Source organism: Somniosus microcephalus, chromosome 5 (assembly GCF_052327205.1).
Source record: "Somniosus microcephalus isolate GS21.2 chromosome 5, FLI_Smic_1.0, whole genome shotgun sequence".
NCBI lineage: Eukaryota > Metazoa > Chordata > Chondrichthyes > Squaliformes > Somniosidae > Somniosus > Somniosus microcephalus.
The window spans coordinates 273810123-273832599 of NC_140991.1; the positions used below are offsets into that span (position 1 = coordinate 273810123).

Here is a 22477-nt window from a genome sequence, read left to right on the forward strand (position 1 = left end):
TATTATGGGCTTTAGAAGTTTACCCACTGCTGATGAAAGGCTGACTGGTCTACCCCATTCTACGTTTTTGAACAGAGGTGTTACATTGGTAGCCACCCAGTCCTCTGACATAACCTTCCATATAATGCTTGAAAGATTGTGGTCAGAGCCCTCTGCCATTTCCTCTCTGACTTCGTTCAATGTTCCATATTATTGCCATCAAGGTCTGGTGCCTTTTCCACTGAGTTTTACTGATTTTTTTTTTCAGTATTGCTTCCTTTATCAACGGATATTTCTCGTAAAAAGGGCAAGTTGCAATCAAACTAGGAATGGGAGCAGTACTTCCTCAAACACCCTCAAACCTCCTTAACAGGTGTGGATAGAAACCATTACGCAACTAACTCTGAAAAGCAGGAGAAAGTACAGAGTCTTAAGAACAGGAGTACACTGTTCAGCTACTCAAGCCTGTTCCACCAATCAATGAGAACAAGACTGATCTGTATCCTAACTCCATTTACCGGCCTTGGCTCCACATCCCTCATTACCCTTGGCTAGCAAAAATCTATCGATCACAAATTTTAAATTATTAATGGAGCTAGCATCCACTGCTTTTTGTGGGAGAGAGTTCCACACTTCTACCACCCTGTGTGTGAAGAAGTGTTTCCTAACTTCTCTCCTGAATGGCCTGGCTCTGATTTTAAAGTTATGTCCCCTTGTCCTAGACTCCCCCCAACAGCGGAAAAAGTTTCTATTTATCTACCCTATCAGTTCATTTCAAAATCCTAAAAACCTTAACCTTCTATATTCCAAGGAACACAAGCCTAGTTTATATAATTTCTCCTCGTAATTTTACCCTTGGATCCCTGGTAACATTCTGGTGAATCTGCACTGCACTCCTTCCAAGGCCAATATATCCTTTCTAAGGTGCAGTGCGCAGAACTGTACACAGTACACCAGATGTGGTTTATCCAGCGCTTTGTATATCTATAGCAAAACCTCCTCCCCTTTATATTCTAGCCCTCTAGATATAAAGGCTAACAGTCCATTAGCCTTTATTTTTTTTCTACCCGACCACCAATGTTCCCTTTAATTTTTTTTTGGGTGCATGGCCCCTTTAAGGGGCTACGTGGCCCATTTAAAATACCATGCATGCACTGTTTTTCCTATTTAAAAGCCGTTCGGCTGGCTGCGCGGGAGCTTAAAGGGAATGTTGCTGACCACTACATTTTAGTGATCTGTGTACATGGACCCCTGAATCTCTTTGGACATCCACTGTTCCTAGCTTTTCACCATTTAAAAAAAAACTCATCTATCCATTTGGTCCAAAATGGATGACCTCACACTTAATTGCATTGAAATCCATCTGCCAGTTTTTCCTACTCACTTAATCTATCAATATCTCTGTAATTTTATGTTTCCATCTACACTACTTACTATATCACCTAACTTTGTGTCATCAGCCAACTTGGATATATGCCTCTCCATTGTGTAATCGAAGTCATTAATAAATATAGTGAATAGCTGAGGCCTCAGCACAGGTCCTTGTAGGTCACCACTAGTCACTTCCTTCCAATTCAAGTGCATATCTATTATCTGTACTCTCTGTCTTCTACCGCCTAACCAATCTCCTAACCAGGTCAATAATTTGCCTTCAATTGCATGAGCTTTAATTTTAGCTAACAGTCTCTTAGGTGGAACCTTATCGATTGCCTACTTGAAGTCAATATAAACTACATCCATAAACATTGCCCTGTCTACTACTTTAGTTACATCCTCAAAAATTTCCATTAGGTTTGTTAGACATGACCATTGATGCGCCATCAATTACTCAAAAGACTGAAGTTGAGCGAGTAACAATCAGGCTTTTATTAACTAAAGAATGAAGGTCTTGTCTCGAGTGGTCGACCCGTCCAGAATACTAAGGGACTGGGAGGTAGTCACTTATATACCTGGAATAGTGGGAGGAGTCAGCCGAGGCATGTCCAGACCTGTACCTAGTGGAATACACATACAGACACAGACAGGTATGACAGTGGTTTACCACAACCTACTCTTTACAAATCCATGTTGGCTCTCTCTAATCAGCTCAAATTTCTCTAAGTGCTCAGTCACTTTTGTCTAGATTTTCAGTGTGCTGTGAGGCGGGCTTTTAGGCGTGCGGGGGGGGGGGGGGGGTGCTAAAATCCCAAATTCGGGGGTCCAGACACCATCCCACCCAAAACCCGCCTCCACGTAAGTTTCAAAGGAGGCGAGTACCCGCCCCGCACGGGGACCCGCCGACCCGAGGCGGGAAGGGATTAGTGCCAATTAACTGCCTGTTAACAGGTAGTTAACAGGCAGTTTTTAGCCTAATCCCTATTTTGAGGGGTGTCGTGTGGGATTCCCGACGGCTCCAAACCACGCCAGGTTAAAGCAGGCGGGCCGTCGGGTTGAAGGACTTGGAGGGGTCGCGATGTCGGTGTTCAGGTGAGTGATGGGTGCATGAGTGCAAAGTTAAGTGTGTTTGGTGTGTCTAAAGTGTGTCAAGAAGTTTAAATTACCTGTACTTACCTTAACAGCCTTTCTTCCTCCAGGCGTCGGGAGTCCATCACTCAGCCAGCACTGAAAGCTGAATGGCTGCGATCTGTCAAAAGTGACAGCCTTCAGCTTTCAGTGCCGGTGAGAGTTCTAACTGAGTCTGTGTAGAAGGACTCAGGTTAGAAGTCAGACTGTCTGTGTTCGACAGCTTCAAACAGCTGTGTAACACTGATATTTCAGCTGTCAAAACCTCTTGACAGATGAAATTTCATTCTGTGACGTCACCTGTTGCCGGGTGGCCCTTAATTGGCCTGCTGAGCCCGCTGGGCGGGTTCAAGGTGGTCAATCAAGGGGAAATCGCGTGGATTGGCCGGACGTCGATGGAGGCGGGACTAAAACCCAAGTTGTAGTCCCGCCTCCTTCCCGACTGCTGAATGAAAATCCAGCCCTTTTTAAATTATAGATTCCAATAACTTCCCCACAACACACATTAGACTAATAGGTCTATAATTTCCTGGTTTTTCTCTCTCACCATGCTTAAACATTGGCAATTTTCCAATCTAAAGGGACAATTCCGGAATCGAGAGCGCTTTGGAAGATTATGGCTAAAGCATCTGAAATTTCCTCATCTACTTCTTTTAAAACCCTGGGGTGGAAACCATCAGGTCCTGGGGATTTGTCAGTCCATGGTGCCATTATTTTTTCTAATACTGTTTTCTTGCTTATGTTAACTTTTGTGAGTTCCAGTCCTTGATTCATTATTAGTTTCCCTGGAATGTCAGGTTTATTATCCTCTTCTTCTGTGAAGACTGACACAAAGTAATTGTTCAAGTCTGCCATTTCCTTATTTTCATTTGCAACGTTACACACATCTGTTTTTAAAAGGCCCACGTTACCCTCAACTACCCTTTTTCTTCTTATTGTATATAACTAAAATGTTTTTGTATTAATCTTGATATCTCTCGCTGTTGATCTTGATAGTGCCAGAAACTGACAGCACCTGACTGCAAAACATTTTGTACTTGTTTTTTAGCTATCTTTGATGACCTTGTTATTTTAGTGGTTGCTTTTCTTTTTAAATTGTTTACTTGCACAGTAAGTTAATAATTACACCTAGCATTAAAGTAGAAAGTCACAACCAGATCATCAATTTTAAAAATAAATCTTAGCATCTGAAGACAGGAAGTCACTTAGGGTTTTTTTTTACTAAAGTCTAACTTAGAGGTCAAAGGTGAGTGGTTTGTGGGCACAACTTCTAGTTCCTGCTCATCTTATGCCAGAGGGAACTAGAAGTCTGAGGAGAGAACATCCATCAAGTCTGATAATAAAGAAATCCACCAAAATGTTTGCACATTATTGCAGTGACAGCTTAAGTGCTCGATTCTGAAGATGTTTACAGGCCCAATACACGGAAGGTTCCCAGTGTCCCGGTTTATGAAAGAAACCCAGAGGAAATTGCCCAACAAGGTTAAAAAAAAGTTAAAGTTATTGAAGTAATATATCACGCCTTAGAGAGACATACGAACAGCAGAAACACACACAGACCAGACACACCTGTTCTCAAAAAGGCCACGGTCTTTTGGAGGGGGAGGCAGACTATTATTTAACCAAGATTTCTTTTCCGGTTATAAATAACGAACTGCATAGTGGTTGGGAGTATTTTAATCCCAATTTGGGCTGATGCATAATGCACAGGCTTTGGTCTCATGGTTTAGGGCTTGATCAGAATTGCTCAACTGCAATACTGCCTAAAACTGACCATTACCCAATACCCTAGTGCATAATCAGAAGCACTCACAAGTAGCAACATTATTCATTCCACTTCCATTTGTGGAAAGAAAAAAACTAACTAGAGCCAGCTCTCCGGCATAAATTGACTGTGGCACTAGAGAATTGATAAATTACTATTTATATCCGTTTTTCTACATTACTCTCACTTCTAGTTCCCAGTCATTACAAATTTAACACAGTACACGGCAAGCTTCCAAAATACACACGCTGTACCTTCTGTGGCCGTTTTACACGCTCAATGCAGCATGTACTGTGTTACTGTAGCAGGAATAACCCCACCCTTTCTGTTACAGTCAAGAGCAGTATTGTCTTAATGGTGAAAATGAAGCATGCCTGTTAAATAACTACATCAGGAAATCCTGTCACAGACCCAACATTCTCCTCGCGCCAAGTCCAAATAAAATGTGGTATAAATAAGACATAGCTCCACCAATCCAACCGCACTCCCCAGTATTCTATACCGAGCACATCACCCTCTTTAAGCAATCCTAAACTTACAATTTCATGTCCAGCTAACGAAGGCCGTTTGATTTCTTGTCCAGCCGCAGAAATTCAAGAAGCTGCCACAGGCATGAAGCTTTCGGCTGCAGCAGTTTGAAAAGGAAGTAGGACTTACATCACTGCACTGCTCAAAGGAAGCTGTTCAACTGAACGGAGCACGGATGTGTTGCATCTGCAGCAATGGGGGGAAAAGAGCAAGATTCTCAGTTTCAATCCACAGGTGAAATCAAGTCAGGGAGTATTTCTGTGAAATCAAAAATAAAATATTTTGGTGTTTTGCACAAATTGACAAGTATATGCTTATTAACTGAACATTCTCTCCATGTTTATATATTCTGCACATGTTCTAATTGTACACCATGTTAAGTTTGCAGACTTTTGAAAACTATTCTTTCCCATCTTGAAAGGGTATTCTATCTTGTTGGTGATATTTCATTTTAATCCGGCTCTGCACCAATTGCAAATATAATGAAATCATTCATAGTTAACCAAGAGTTAAGTAGTGTAAATAGCAGACTATTCTTGGCAATCCTAAACGTGTCCTCACTGTCCCATGTTTTTAGTGAATTCCAGAAACCAATTCCCTTAAGGACCACTGATCAATAGCAAATGGTACAAGGTCTTTTAAGAATTACGACATATATTTCAGCATAGTTAGCACTATCCTGTTTGTTTTATTTTGTGCTAGTCAAGGGAAAGGATGGCAGTGTCAGCATCAAGCACAACCAAATGTTCACTTAAAACTTCTCTAATTTGCCCCAAGCAGTGCCTCAAGTTCAGAACAGCACTTACCACAGTACCAGAGTAACTGTTTCATTTCCCTACACTGTGCCTCCCTCTGACTGAAGTTGTCAATTTGGTATCAAATCTGTACTGTATTGTGAGCACCTACACCCACAATAACAACTTGCAGTTAATGTAGTAAAATCGCCCCAAGGCACTTCACAGGAGCGTTATCAGACAAAATTTGAGACTGCCCAAACTCATTTCACACAAGTCCCTCACAAATGAGGAAAGACTTTCATTCCATCTGTCTGCGATAGATTCAACCCAGGAGCAGCGTTGCTGGCACTCGCAAGTAGACAGCTACATTTAGAATTTCCTGCACAAAGTGGAACATGAAGAAAAAACGTCCGCAAATCCCGCAACTCACAAGTAACTGGCGGGAGTTAGCAATGCTGCAGTGGTCACATACACATCCAGTCCCAAAGAAGGCATTTCTGACAAATTCCAATGATGACAGTAGAGCAAAACGGACTGAAGAATTTGAAGTCAGAGAAGAGCAAACAAGAGAAATAATCAGGAGGAGCTGTCTGCAGTTGTTTTACCCTCCTCCATTCATCAACTGCCTGAATTATGCAATTTTCCTTCTAGCTCATTTGCAGGATTTCTACATTGTTGCTACTAGTAGTCATACTACTGGCACCAACAATATAGTATCACAGGTGTTGCCTATGGCTCAGTGGTAGCACTCTCGCTTCTAGTCAGAAGGTTGGTAAGTTCAAATCTTACTCCAGAGACTTGAGCACAAAATCTAGACTGAGACTCCAGTTTAGTACTGAGGGAGTGCTGCACTGTCGCAGGTGCCGTTTTTCAGATGACATGTTAAACCAAAGCCCTGTCTTCTCTCAGATGGACCCCATGGAACTACTCCAAAGATCAGGGAAGTTCTCCTCAGTGTCCTAGTCAATATTTATCCCTCAACCAACATCACCAAAACAGATTATCTGGTCATTATCACATTGCTGTTGGTGGAACTTTGCTGTGCGCAAATTGGATGCCATGTTTCCTACATTACTGTGACATTTCAAAAGTACTTCATTGGCTGTAAAGCACATTGGGATGTCCTTAAGTCTTGAATGGCACTATATAAATCTATCTCTCCTTTTTTAAGCACACTAGGCAGTGTATTTACTCAGTGGACCATCAAAGGTGCTGCTTAATCTTTATTTTGAATTGTTTTCAAAATGTACATCCCAAATCATACTTTGTCATGACTGAAATCTATAATCAGTTCAAAAACTGATGGTCAGGTTCGCAAGAGTTAATGAACAGTTGTGTAGAATTGGAAGAAATGTTGCTGGCCCTACAGGCTATTTGCTGTGCAAGGTTAAAGTTATTGACTTGGGAAAAAAACTGTCCATAAAAAAAAATCCTTGCAGAGGAATAGCAAAAAAGAAATGGTTGTGGTAAATTATTTTGATCAGCTGATAATACAAGGGAGAATCAGGCTGAATATAAAAAGTAGAGGAGAAGTGTAAAAGAAAATAAGGGGGACAAAGACAGTACGAGAATAGATTGGCAGCTAACATAAAAGGGAATCCAAAGGTCTTCTATAGGCATATTAACAGTTGTCAGAGGAGCAGTGGAGCCGATTAGAGACCAAAATGGAGAGCTATTGGTGGAGGCAGAAGGCATGGCTGAGGTACTAAATGAGTACTATACATTGATGTTTACCAAGGAAGAGGACTTTGTCAAAGCTATGGTAAACGAGGAGGTTGCTGGGATACTGGATGAGATAAAAATAGATAAAAAGGAGGTACTAGAAAGGCTGGCGGTAACTAAAATGGATAAGTCACCCCGTCCAGAAGGGATGCACCATAGGTTGCTGAGGGAAGCAAGGGTCGAAATTGCAGAGGTCACACACAATCTTCCAATCCTCCTTAGATACAGGGGTTGTGCCAAAGGACTGGAGGGTTGCAAATGTTACACCCTTGTTCAAAAGTGGGGAGAAGGATAAACCTGGCAATTACAGGCCAGTCAGTTTAATGTCGGTGGTGGGGAAGCTTTTAGAAACAATGATCTGGGAGAAAATTAACAGCCACTTGGACAAGTATGGACTAATAAAGGAGAGCCAGCACGCATTTGTTAAGGGGAAATCGTGTTTGACTAACTTGATTGAGTTTTTTGATGAGGTAACAGAGAGGGTGGATGAGAGCAGTGCAGTTGATGTTGTGTACATGGACTTTCAAAAGGCATTTGATAAAGTACCACTTATTAGGCTTGTTAGCAAAATTGAAGCTCATGGGATTTAAGGGGCAGTAGCAGCATGGACACAAAATTGGCTATGGGATAGAAAAGAGAGTTGTGGTGAATGGCTGTTTTTTGGACTGGAGGGAGGTATACAGTGGCACTCCCCAAGGTTCAGTACTAGGACCACTGCTGTTTTTGATATACATTAATGACTTGGACTTGGAGATACAGGGCACAATTTCAAAATTTGCAGATGACACGAAACTTGGAAGTGTAGTAAATCTTTGAAGGTGGCAGGACAGGATAATAAAGGATATGGGATCCTGGGCTTTATTAATAGAGGCATAGGGGAAAATCCGGTTGGTTAGCACCTCCCATTAGTGCCTCCGGAGGGGGCGCTAGGAACTTAGCACCCGCACGGGGCAATTTTAGCGCCGCTCACGAAACTGACCAGTCATTTTGCAGCGGTGCTAAACACTACCACCACGATCTCCTGCGCTCGCAGATTGTGACGTCATTCAAGCGTGCAAATCCTCGGACCAGATATTGAGTCGCGCCCCCTGCCTTAGTGCCTGCCGCTAGGAGTGACAGGTAGAGGGGAACATTTTCAAGTCGGGAAGGGACTGGGGGAGCACTATTTAAAAGCGGGTGCTTCCTGCCTTTTCTTATCAGCAAAACTTTTGGTTTTAACGCTGTCCTAAGGAGTTTTGGCCCTCAGCACCACTTTTGAGGTTCCTAAGTGCCAAGCTCTTTCCCTGGGCCTATCCATTAGTGCTTCCACATAATTGCTTTTGAGGTCTCTCCAGGCCGAAATTCAAGGCTGCAATGAGCAGGGTGTGGCTGGCCAGCAAGATGGCCCCTCCCCTTTAAGAACTGGATGGCGCCAGTCTCTCTGGCTTCCATGGTAACTGACATCGCCTGAGTGTCGGTAGCGCCTCGCTCCCCGACGTTTGCGCCTTGAGAGGTGTGTAGCACCTGATTTAGTGCTCAAATCACCTCCAGGGACGATAGAGGCGAATTTTGCAGGCGGAGGCGATCATTAGAGCCAGGCGCTAAACTTTGCACCCAGCCGATATTAGCTCCCCAAAATGGGTGATACCGAATTTTTCCCTCAGAGTACAGAAGCCAGGAAGTCATGCTTAAACCTATATAAAACATTAGTTCGGCCCAGCTGGAGTAATGTGTCCAATTCTGGGCATAAATAGGAGTAGGAGTAGGCCATTCGGCCCTTCGAGCCTGCTCCGCCATTCAATAAGATCATGGCTGATCTTCTACCTCATCTCCACTTTCCTGCACCATCCCCATAACCCTAGATTTCCTTAATATTCAATAATCTATCGATCTCTGTCTTGAATATACTGAACGACTCAGCCCCCACAGCCCTCTGGGGCAGAGAATTCCAAAGATTCACCACCCTCAGTGAAGAAATTTCTCCTCACCTCAGTCCTAAATGGTTGACCACTTATTCGGACTGTGACCCTGGTTCTAGACTCCCCAGCCAAGGAAAACATCCTCCCAGCATCTACCCTGTCGAGCCCTGTAAGAATTTTGTATGTTTCAATGAGATCACCTCTCATTCTTCTAAACTCTAGAAAATATAGGCCTAGTCTACTCAATCACTCAAAGGGCACCACACTTTAGGAAGGACGTAAAGGCTTTGGAGAGGGTACAGAAGAGATTTACTGGAATGGTTCCAGGGATGAGGGATTACAGCTACGTGGACAGACTAGAGGTGCTGGAGTTGTTCTCCTTGGAGCAGAGAAGGCTAAGAGGAGATTTGATAGAGGTGTTTAAAATCATTAAGGGTTTAGATAGAGTCAATAAAGATAAACTGTTTCCAATGGCTGAAGGGTCGATAACGAGAGGGCACAGAGTTAAGGTGATTGGCAAAAGAACCAGAGGCGACATGAGGAAAAACTTTTTTATTCAGTGAGTGGTTAGGATTTCGAAGGCACTACCCGATAGGGTGGTTGATACAGAGTCAATAGTAGCCTTCAAAGGGGAAGTGGATAAATACTTGAAGGAGAAAAAATTGCAGGGATATGGGGAAAGAATGGGGGAGTGGGACCAACTGGATTGCTCTTCGAAAAGTGCACTCGATGGGCCAAATGGACTCCTTCTGGGCTGTACTAGTCTACGATTCTATGAAATAAATGATATAATAGAAAAAACTGAAAAACAAACAAAATCGGCACCAAAGTTATATTTTGTGTTTTATGCAGTAAAGTGGAGCTGTAATTTCCCTTCAACTTTTTTCCTATGGTCAGAAGGTTTCAGGTTTGATCCCAAGTTTGGGTTTGTGGATTTCAGTTAGGGGTCTATCACGAGCACTACAACTGACCTCAGCATCCACATAATAGGGATGTGAAAATGTATTTGAAGTTCCAATTCCCGATCACTATCTAATGACCCCTTGCAAAAAGCGCAGATGGCGAAAGAGGACAAGGTCAGGCTTGACTGTGGTGCCCTTCATAATTGAATACTCAGAGTTTAGGCTCATACATTTCCAACAGCCACTTGCGCAAAGCAGAGGAGAGCTACCAGTGCCTGTAGAATTGCAGTCCATCACGAGTCTGTAACTTCAGGATGGGAAGGGAGAAAGTGGGAAGAGAGTATTTATCTTATTTCAAAGTGGTACTAAATTCTAATTGTTCAAACTCTCTTTCTTCCCCACCCTCTACCCTTTTAAAAATTTGCTGGAAAACGAACATTTGGAGTTTAAGTGATCAAATCCCTCATCGCACAAGAACAAGCTAATTGACAGCAACATTGCCTGAAGCTACACTGGAAACAAACCACAGGAGGAGTACAGTGTACAATCTTACCACTTCACCTAATTAAATTTTAATATTGTCTAAACAGTATAATTATAGAGGCCCATAGGATACGAGCTATATCCGTCATGCCAGTGACAATAATTCACTTGCAAGTGATCAGATCAACCCAGTCATGGTTTATGATATCCCTACAGGCCTTCAAAATGGATCCTCTATATCTAGCTTGAGGTCAGTTTAAAAAAAAAACTAATTCCAAGGATGTGGCTGTCATTGGCAAGTTCAGCATTTATTGCCCATCCCCAGTTGCCTTCTTCTTGAACCACTGCAGTCTGTATTGTTAGTAGTGGTTTGATACAATGGAGTGGCTTGCTAGACCACTTCAGAGGGCAATTAAGAGTGAAACCACGTTGGCATGGGACTGGAGTCATATACAGGTCAGACTGGGTAAGGACGGCAGGCTTCTTTCCCTGAAAAACATTAGTGAACCAGTTAGGTTTTAAAAGTGGTCACTTTTACTGGTACCAGCTTTTATTTCCAGATTTTTCAAACTGAAATTAAATACTCAAACCACCACGCCATGTTCGCTGGAGTATTAGTAATCAGGGAGATCAGGATACTTCTCAATTTCAGCCACATTGTCATCATCAAAGCCCTCCCAGGTCAGGTACAACAGTGTGGTTTCTCTGAATTGGATTATCAATTGTATGTTAATTAGTGCCAACTTCAAGCAGTTCCGTACTGTGGGCTCCAGAACTGGGTTGAAACGGCCATAAACTAACTTTATGTAGGACCCTTACAGCCAAGCAGAAAGAGATAATCTGCGCTGGATTTGAATGAAGGGTCCTAGAGGTAGAAGGCCAATGTCTAAAGCACTGCAATTTAGCCAAAAGGTTTTTTCTAAGATTTTTCTCCATGCAGGAAGGCTTCCTCCCTTCCCCACTATCGTGTGGCTGGATAGAAGCAGGCGATTTTTCACTTCCTTTTGCAGGAAAAGAAACAATGGGAAAGGAAACCTGCTGAATCCCAAGCATAAAATAGGCCATCAATGGAAACTCACAGACACATGGAGCAGCAAGTGTACCAAGGGCTACGTGAAGAGAAGCAGGCCAGAAATTGCCCCAGGTCATGTTAGGAGTACTATTGGTTTATACCAGCATGATGGGAAGCATCTGGGCTTGGTCAGCTGAGATACGGACTTTGCATGGAGCAAATTGCACATACATCCCACCACGACAACAGGGCTATGTGTCTATATCATGGCTTATTTTGAGCTCTATAACCATAATGCCCCACAGAGCGATGCTCCATCATGGTCAACACATTTTATTGGAGAACATTTCCCCAAAAGGTCACTAATTGATGCTCACTTTCAGACAGAACTGCAATACTTCAGAATTATCGCTGTGCTCTCAAATCTGTTTTCACTCAGCTTCCAAGTAGTTTTAGGACAACTGAACAGACCAGAAATGAAAGGATGGGTTTCAAATAGGCTATTATTGTCATCATGATTTCAGTTTGTTAATACTAAAATTAATTTACGTCACTTTTTCCAATTATTTTTGCTGCTTTCTGAGGAATTGTTGCCTAGTTGAGTATGAAATGTCCTAGAAGATTAAAAACAGTATGCCACACGCTACCAATGTGACCGATAGCCTGATAGATACTAGTGCTGACAGCAAGCAGAGTCAGCAGAGTAATGATGAGACAAAAAAACCACAGTACTCTCACATGGACAATGACTGGATGATTCAAATGGCACGATGCTAAAAATAAACTTAGCAGACAAGCCGCCTCATGTCTGCCTCTCAGGCATGGTGCTTTTAAAGAGCTCAGCGGGCCAATTGTAGCAAAGGATTACATCCCTGCTAACAAGAACAATCATGGCACCATTTCAATGGAGGTGTGCGCCAATTGTTCATACTGCTTATGGATGGATGGAAGGAAGGACAAACCTGTATTTATATAGCACATTCACAACTTCAAGACGTCTCAAAGCACTTCAAAGCCAATAAATTACTTTTGTAGTCACTGTTGTAATGTAGGCAAATAATGCAGCCGATTTGCCTACAGCAAGGTCCCACAAACAACAGTGTGATAAATGACCAGTTAATCTGTTTTGGTGGTGTTGATTGAGGCATGAATGTTGGCCAAGGCACCAGAAGAACTCCCTGTTCTTCTTCAAATAAGGCCATGGGATCTTTTGCATTCCACCCTGAACATGGTTTAATGTCTCATCTGAAAGGCGGCACCTCTGACAATGCAGCACTCCCTCAGCACCCACGTGGTACCCCTGAACACCAACATAATAATTTCACCATTTAAAAAATACTCTGTTTTCCTATTCTTCCTACCAAAGTGAATAACCTCACATGTCCCCATATTGTACTCCATCTGCCACCTTCTTGAAAACAAAGGCATACAATGTTGCCAAGGTTGGTGGGAGACCAGAGGTTTGTGAAATTTTTAAAAACCTGCAAAGGATGACTTAAAAAAAAGAGATGAATTATGAGAGAAAACTGGCAAGAAACATTAAAACAGATAGTAAGAGCTTCTACAGGTATATAAAAAGGAAGAGGGTAGCTAAAGTAAACGTTGGTCCCTTAGAGGATGAGACTGAGGAATTAATAATGGAGAACGGGGAAATAGCAGAGACTCTGAACAAATATTTTGTATCTGTCTTCACGGTAAAAAACACTAAACATCCCAATAATGGATAATCAAGGGGCTACAGGGAGGGGGAAACTAAAGACAATCACTATCACTAAGGAAATAGCACTTAGTAAAATAATGGGACGAAAAGACGACAAGTCCCCTGATCAGATGGCCTGCATCCCAGAGTCTTAAAAGAAGTGGCTGCAGAGATAGTGGAGGCATTGGTTGCAATACCAAAATTCCCTGGACTCTGGTGAAGTCCCAGCGGATTGGAAAACCGCAAATGTAACACCCCTATTTAAGAAAGCAGGGAGACAGAAAGCAGGAAACTATAGACCAGTTAGCCTAACATGTCATTGGGAAAATGCTGAAGTCCTTCATTAAGGAAGCAGTAGCAGGGCATTTGGAAAATCATAATGTAGTCAGGCAGAGTCAGCATGGTTTTATGAAAGGGAAATCATGTTTAACAAATTTGCTGGCGTTCTTTGAGGAGGTAACGAGCAGGGTGGACAAATGAACCAGATGATGTTTTTTATTTGGATTTCCAGAAGGCATTCGATAAGGTGCCACATAAAAGGTTACTGCATAAGATAAGAGCTCACGGAATTAGGGGTAATATATTAGCATGGATGGATAGAGAATTGGCTAACTAACAGAAAGCAGAGAGTCAGGATAAATGGGTCATTTTCCAGTTGGCAAACGGTAACTAGTGGGGTGCCACAGGGATCGGTGCTGGGACCTCAACTATTTGCAATCTACATTAATAACTTGATGAATGTAATGTAGCCAAGTTTGCAGATGATACAAAGATGGGTGGGAAAGCAAGTTGTGCAGAAGACTCAAAGAATCTGCAAAGGGATACAGACAAGCTAAGTGAGTGGACAAACATTTGGCAGATGGAGTATAATGTGGGAAAGTGCGAGGACACTTTGGCAGGAAAAATAAAAAAGCAAATTATTTAAATGGAGAGAGATTACAAAATGCTACAGTTCAGAGGGACCTGGGGGTCCTTGTGCATGAAACACAAAAAGTTACCATGCAGATACAGCAAGTAATCAAAAAGGCAAATGGGATGTTGGCCTTTATTTCAAGGGGGTTTGATTAAAAACAGGGAAGTCCTGCTACAACTGTACAGAGTTTTGGTGAGACCACACCTTGAGTACTTCGTACAGTTTTGGTCTCCTTATTTAAGGATATACCTGCACTGGAGGCAGTTCAGAGACGATTCACTAGGTTAATTCCAGAGATGAGGGGGTTGACTTATGAGGAAAGGTTGAGCAAACTGGGCCTATACTCATTGGAATTTAGAAGAATGAGAGGTGATCTTATTGAAACATATAAGATACTGAGGAGGCTCGACAAGGTAGATGCAGAGAGGATGTTTCCCCTTGTGGGGAAATCTAGAACTCGGGGGCACAGTTTTAGAATAAAGGGTCGCCCTTTTAGAACTGAGATGAGGAGGAATTTCTTCTCTCAGAGGGTCGTAAATCTGTGGAATTCTCTGCCGCAGAGAGCTGTGGAGGCTGGGTCATTAAATACATTTAAGGTGGAGATACACAGATTTTTGCAAGATAAGGGAGTGAAGGGTTATAAGGAGCGGGCGGGGAAGTGGTTTTGAGCCCAAGATCAGCCATGATCTTATTGATTGGCGGAGCAGGTTTGAGGGGCCAAGTGGCCTATTCCTGCTCCTATTTCTTATGTTATGTTCTTGCCCACTCACTTAACCTGTCTATATCCCTTTGTGACTCTATGTGTCCTCCTCACAGCTTACTTTCCCACCTAGCTTTGTATCATCAGCAAAGTTGGATAGATTACACTCAGTCCCTTCATCTAAGTCATTAATAGATTATAAATAGCCGAGGCCCTAGCACTGATCCTTGCGGCACCCCACTAGTAACAGCCTACCAACCTGAAAATAACCGGTTTATTCCTACTCTGTTTTCTGTCCTTTAACCAATCCTCTAACCATGCTAATATCTTACCCCCAACCCCATGAGTCGTTATCTTGTGTAACGACCTTTCATGTGGCACCTTATCAAATGCCTTTTGGAAATCCAAATGTACTACCTCCACTGGTTCCCCACTTATCTACCCTGCTTACTACACCCTCAAAAAAACTCTTAATAGATTTGTCAAACCCGATTTCTCTTTCATAAACCATGTTGATTCTGCCTAATCATACTATGATTTTCTAAGTGCCCTGTTACCACTTCCTTAATAATGGATTCCAGCATTTTCCTGACGACTGATGTCAGGCAAGTGGTCTGTAGTTCCCTATTTTCTCTCTCCCTCCTTTCATAAATAGCAGTGTTACATTTGCTACTTTCCAATGCACAGGGATCATTCCAGATCTAGGGAATTTTGGAAGATCATAACCAATATATCCACTATATCTGCAGCCACCTCTTTTAGAACCCTAGGATGTGGGCCATCAGGTCCAGGGGATTTATTGCCTTTTAGTTCCATTAATTTCTCCACTACTTTTTCCTTTACTAATATTAATTATGTTTCTCACTCTCATTAGACCCTTGATTCCCCGCTATTTCTGTTATGTTTTTTGTATCTTCTACTGTGAAGACAGATGCAAAATATTTGTTTAACGACTCTGCCATTTCCTTATTCTCCATTATAATTTCTCCTGTCTCAGCCTCTAAAGGGACCAATGTTTACTTTCACTACTCTCTTCCTTTTTACATACTTGTAGAAGTTCTTACAATCTGTTTTTATATTTCTTGCTAGTTTACTCTCATATTCTATTTTCTCTGTCAATTTTTTGGTCATCCTTTGCTGGTTTCTAAAACTCTCCCAATCCTCAGGTTTACTACTCTTCTTGACAACATTATATGCCTCTTCTTTTAATCTAATACTATCCTTAACTTCTTTAGTTAGCCACGGATGGATCATTTTCCCATGGAGATTTTATTTCCTCAATGGAATGTATAATCATTGAGAATTATGAAATATTTCTTAAAATTTTCACCATTGCTTATCTACCGTCATTCCTTTTAATCTAATTTCCCAATCTACCTTAGCCAACTCGCCCCTCATACCTATGTAATTGGTTTTATTTAAGTTTAATACTTTCGTTTTAGACTTATCTATGTCACTCTTGAACTCGATGTGAAATTCTATCATATTATGATCACTTTTCCCCCAGAGGATCCCTTACTATGAGATTACGAATTAAACCCACCTCATTACACTAAACAGATCTAAAATAGCCTCTGCCTTGGTTGGTTCCACGACGTATTGTTCTAGGAAACTGTCTCGAATGAATTCCATGAACTCGTCCGCCAAACTACTTTTGCCAATATGATATTTACAGTCTATATGAAGATTAAAGTCCCCCATGATTACTGCATTACCCTTCTTACAAGTTCCTATTTCTTGATTAATACTCTGTCCAACAGTATAGCTACTGTTAGGGGGGCTAGAAACTACTCCTACCAGTGCTTTCTGCCCCTTGTTATCTTATTTTCATCGATCCTGATTCTACTTCCTGCTCTTCCGAGCCAAGATCCTTCCTCGCTATTGTCCTTATGTCATCCTTTATTATCAGGGCTACCCCCCTCCTTTTCCATGTTGCCTGTCTTTTCGAAACGTCAAGTACCCTGGAATATTTAGTTCCCTACCTTAGTCACCATTCAACCACGTCTCTGTAATGGCTATTAGATTAAACCCATTATCTCTCTATTTGTGCCATTCATTCATCTGTCTTGTTACAAATGCTTCGTGCATTCAGAAGATTTTAACTTTTTACCATTTTCCCCTGATTTGACCTCATTCGTTGATGCACTATTACTGTTAAACTCTCTGTCCCTTCCTGTCACACTCTGCTTATCTTTACCCAAATCACTGCACTGCTCTATGGCCTTACTTTTCTCTTCCGATTTATAAATTGCCCCTCAACTGAAGCCTCCCTCCCGCACCCCCTCCCCCTTTTTAGTTTAAAGCCCTATCTACAGCCCGTTATTCGATTCGCCAGGACGCTGGTCCCAGCCTGGTTTAAGTGGAGCCCGTCCCAACGGAACAGCTCCCTCTTTCCCCAGTACTGGCGCCAGAGCCCCATGAATCAAAACCCCTGTCTCCCACACCACTCTGAGCCATGCATTCAACTCTCTGATCTGTTTGACCCTATACCAATTTTCACATGGCTCTGGTATAATCCAGAGATTATCTTTGAGGTTCTGCTTATTAATTTGCATTCTAGCTCCTAAAAACTCGCTCAGCAGAACCTAATTCCTGGTTCTACCTATGTCATTCGTTCCTACGTGGACCATGACAACTGGATCCTCCCCCTCCCACTCCAAGTTCTTCTCCAGCCGCGAGATGTCCTTAACCCTGGCACCGGGGCAGGCAACACAACCTTCAGAACTCCTGGTCGTGGCTGCAGAGAACAGTATCTATCCCCGACTATACTGTCCCCTGTACCTTTGTATCCAACACATTCTTCCAGAAGCATTGTGCACAGTGTATGCAGTGACATTTAACAATTAATATTCTTAGCAATAAAATGGGAAAAGACACTTCTGAAATATTACTGGCCAACAGGTTAAATGAATGAACGGCAAGTTTCCAATCTCAGTGGTGGACCAGGAGGAAGGCACTGAATGGAGGATATATACACTCACCTGCAAATTCCTAGCTTGAAGGGTAGAGGAATAGAGATGGGAAAAAGACAAAGGGACACTGGCTAAATATGTCAAAGCGTATTTCTGAAACTTTCAAAACTGAGATTAATAGATTTTTGTTAAGTAAGGTTATTAAGGGATATGGAACAAAGGCGGGTATATGGAGTTCAGATACAGATCAGCCATGATCTCTCTGAATGGTCGAACAGGCTCGAGGGGCTGAATGGCTTACTGCTGTCCCTATCTTCTACTTATAGTACTGGCAAGGGCTGGGACAAGTTGCCTGTCCCTCCCTCAGCTGGAAAATGCTGTGCAGTAGCATAAAAAGGAGGATGTTTATTTTGAATGGGATTATCTAGTCAAACAGATAAGGAAGAACCATTTATCTCTTTGCTGACTTAGGAATGGGAGAGCAAGAAATGGAGAAAATCATGACCTTGAAGTGGAGGAGTAGCGCATCAAAAGATCGGCAAACTATATAAATCAGTTACAGACAGTGGTGGCAGTTTTATAAACCAGAGGGTCAAATATTAAGGGCAGCTGTTTGGAAGAGTGAAAACTTGGGGTAGTGGAATGAAAGATGTTCATGCTACCAGTGTCAGCAATGAGAAATTACGGTCAGAATATCCAATTCTAGACTACAGACAAAAGAAATTACTGCTCAATAGATTTTCATAAATCGACATACATGTTTTCATCAAGCTTTCTTTTCTCTCCCCCCCCCCCACCCCCCGGGCAAATTTCCCCTCTTCTCTGAAGGTCTCAGGTCCCATGGGCATCAGACACCCTCCAGTACCTACCTATGGGTCTATTATCTTCTGGGTGAGCCTTGATGGTGAATATCCACTAGCCACTTGACTTCAGGGGCATTTCAGCCCTGCCCAATCCTGTACTCACCCAACATCCAGCTCCAATCTGGATCGCAATCAGGGCCAAGAACCCTGGCCATTTTCCCCTCCCCAAACCCAGGGTCACTTACACCAACTGTAGCATCTTTACCACTACCATAGCTAAAATCAGCTAATTCAGCACAGACCCAGAAGCCAAACAGGGACTTCCTGGTCTGTGTGCCTGAGCTATTGAGCGGTCAAATTCAATTATCCATCATGGGAGCATGAACTCTTGTCAAAGACAAATCACAAAGCCTTCTTCTGAACACAAAGAGCATAGACACGAACATCAAAAGCTATTTACAACAACAACTTATTTAGCACCTTTAACATAGAAAAATGTTCCAAGGCATTTCACACAGACATTCAAAAAATTGGACGCCAAGCAAATGATGAAGATATTAGTTGGAGTGACCAAAAGCTTGGTCAAAGAAGTGGGTTTTAAGGAGGGTCTTAAACAAGGAGAGTGAGGTAGAGAGGCAGAGGGGTTTAGGGAGCTTGATTCCAGAGCATGGTGCATAGGCTGCTGAAGGCACAGTCGCCAATGATGGGGCGAAGGGAGGGGGCATCCACAAGAAGAATTAATACATTTTATAGTTCATGCAGTCAGGATCCAGTCCCGTCTCATGTGACAGCACTGTCATGCATACAAGTACCCGGTTTGCTGTTTAATTTCAAGTTTTTGTTTGTCTAACAAACTTGTAAGTGTGCTTGAAAACTTTTGCAGTCGTTATTCAAAACCTGCAAAGAATTAATGCAGTGTAACATCTCTTTTCCGAATCTTAAATGAGCGCAGATTACGCTCCACCACAGAAGGGATGAGTTGCGTGCTCGTGACCATGTACTAACACAAACTAAGTTACTGATCCAGCATTGGCAATGTGGGGTGGGACCAAGGGGAGGCCAAACATTTTCCCATCGGGATAAAGGGAAGGGAGAATTTTTTTTTTTTTTTTTAAAACACAGCCAGAGTTGCATTGGCCAAGATATAGTAGTTGGTTGGTTACCTTCCGCCATCTTAGCTCGGGATGATGTGTAGAGGTCAACGGTAAGAAAGAGGTGAAACACTGCTTTAAAAAGGGGGGTGTGGCGGAGCCACCAAGGGTCTCAGAACAATTAGTAATAATCCCTTTAACTACAGTGTAGCGCAGCCGCGGACTGCACCTTTAAACTGCCTGTTAACTGTACTGTATTGTGTTTTCCTGCACGCCACGTGATGACGTCATGACGTCGATCACGTGACCACCAGTGGCGCGAAGAACGCGATGACGTCAGGACGTCAGCTTCCAGAATCTTCCAGTAGTCGTCGAGTGCCCAGCAAGCTGATTAGACCTGTGTACCGTTTCTCCTGTAGTTTCCCTGTTAACTTCGTTGTTCATTAAAACCTGTTGATTTGATTCATCGAGTCGAATACCTTATTCAGATAGGAACCTCCGTTCCTACATTGGTGACCCCGATCTCGTCGGACAACTTTCGTCGAGGATGAACACAAACGCCGTCGCCCTTAAACTGCCGCAGTTCTGGGAACAGCAGCCAGCAGCATGGTTTTTCCAGGCAGAAGCACTGTTCGCTCTCCAGGAGGTCACAGCGGATTCGACCCATTATTATTATGTGGTTGCCGCTCTCGACAGTGCCACGGCCTCGCGGGTCGTCAGCCCACCGGAGGAGGGCAAGTACGAAGCGCTTAAAGCCCGTTTGCTACAGGTATTTGATCTTAATAAGTCGGAGCGGGCACGCAAGCTTATTTCCATGCCTGGCCTCGGGGACTCAAAACCGTCAGAGCTGATGAGTCAAATGCTCACGCTGTTGGGCGCGGAACCCCAATGTTTTTTATTCCGTGAGCTTTTCCTCTGCCAGCTACCCGAACCGGTTCAGGCGGCCTTGGCCAACACTGCCATCACAGACGGTGCTGAACTCGCTGAAGAGGCAGACAAGATATTTACTGTTACTCAGCAATGTTGTGCAGCCACGAGGCACCTTTCTCCCACGCGAGCGAAGCCCAGCCCTCCCCCAGCAGGATGGTGCGCGTACCACGCCCGTTTTGGCGCCAAAGTTCGATGCTGCCGGCCTCCTTGCAGTTTCCCTCAAGAAAAAAAAAACTCCAACAAGCCCGCGTCCTCCCGGACGGACAAGGTCTGAAAAGCACGGCAAGTTAGCTATGGCGGCGGGCTCAGCGGGCAAACTCATTTACGTTACGGTTTCCGTTACGGGCCGACGATTCCTGTGCGACACTGGTTCACAGTGCAGCATCCTGCCAGCTTCAAAGCTGGACCTACTTTCCGGCGGCCAGGGGCCTTCCCTCGTGGCAATAAATGGCGGTCATGCGTACGTTCGGTAAACGGACGGTAAACCTAACCTTCGCCGGTCAGCGTTTTGTCTGCGACTTTATTACAGCTAAGGTCTCACAGGCCATCCTGGGGGCTGATTTTTTCTGTGCCAACAGTCTGCTGGTCGACATCCAACACTGCTGACTCATTAATGCGTCCACTTTCCACGCAGTGCCCTGCCGCCGCAGCACCGCCGTGTCCTGGTCGGTGGCCTGTGCGGTTCCGTCGCAAGACGGGTTTACGCGCCTGCTCGGCGAATTCCCGGAGCTCACCAGGCCTACTTTTTTGGCTGCAGGTACACGGCACGGGGTGGAGCACCAGATTTCCACGACCGGACCACCAGGTGGCCAGAGGCGATTCCCTTGGCCGCTACCACCACAGCAGACATTGCCAGGGCGTTTCTTTCGTCATGGGTGGCTTGGTTCGGGGTGCCATCAGACATCTCCTCGGACCGCGGTCCGCAATTCACATCAGAGCTGTGGAACGCAGTGGCACAAGGCCTGGGTACCAAGCTGCACCGTACCACCGCGTACCATCCGCAGGCGAATGGTCTGTGTGAAAGGTTCCATCGGTCTCTCAAAGCGTCCCTCCGTGCCAGCTTGAGGGGACCCAACTCGGTGGACAGGCTCCCATGGGTGATGCTGGGCCTCCGGACAGCCCCAAAGGAGGATCTTCAGTCTTCATCGGCTGAGCTGGTTTATGGCCAGACACTCAGAGTGCCAGGTGACTTTCTCCCTCCACACACCGAACCATGGTCCGCAGCTCAACAGCTCCTGCTACATCAGGAGGCGGCTAGGAATTTCCTGCCCATCCCAACCTCGCAGCATGACCTGCAGAGGCCTCACGTCCCGACAGAGCTCATGAGTTCGGACTATGTCTTTATTAGACAGGACGGTCACAGGGACCCGCTCAAGCCGCCGTATACCAGACCTTTTCGTGTCATCTCATCAGGGGAAAAGTTTTTCACAGTCGAAGTCGGTGGAAAGTCCGATACCATCTCTATCGACCGGCTCAAACCAGCCCACCTAGATCGGAGCAAGCCTGTCGTGGCTGCCCAACCACCTCAACGCGGCCGACCGCCGTTGGCCGCCAGACCAGCCGTGCACCAGCCCACCGTCAAACAGCCCGATTCGGCCTCAGACGCGCCTGCACCTCTGACTACCGTTTCTGCCTCACCCGAGACGCCGCTTCTGCCGCAATCCGGCACTGGTTCGTCTACTAACGCCCCGTTTCCGCTGCCTGAGTTTCGTCGCCGTTCGGCCAGGATCATTAAACCTCCTACTCGGTTGACAATGTCCGTTAAAGTGGATTCTTGGGGGGGGGGGGGGGGGGGGGGGGGGGGCGCCTGTGGCGGAGCCACCAAGGGTCTCAGAACAATTAGTAATAATCCCTTTAACTACAGTGTAGTGCAGCCGCGGACTGCAACTTTAAACTGCCTG

General features: G+C 44.1%; 1 protein-coding gene across 6 annotated transcripts in view; it reads right to left on the minus strand.

Moving 5' to 3' along the window:
- Positions 1–22477, minus strand: part of elmo1 (engulfment and cell motility 1 (ced-12 homolog, C. elegans)) — a 351678-nt gene that overhangs the window by 323312 nt on the left and 5889 nt on the right. For 3 of the 6 annotated variants that reach the window (XM_085988968.1, XM_085988967.1, XM_085988962.1), the window contains exon 2: positions 4786–4960. The gene's annotated coding sequence lies outside the window, so the exon portion shown is untranslated. Of the gene's footprint in view, positions 1–4785; positions 5033–22477 lie in introns of all 6 variants that reach the window. The other 3 variants (XM_085988965.1, XM_085988964.1, XM_085988963.1) reach the window with 3 other exon arrangements.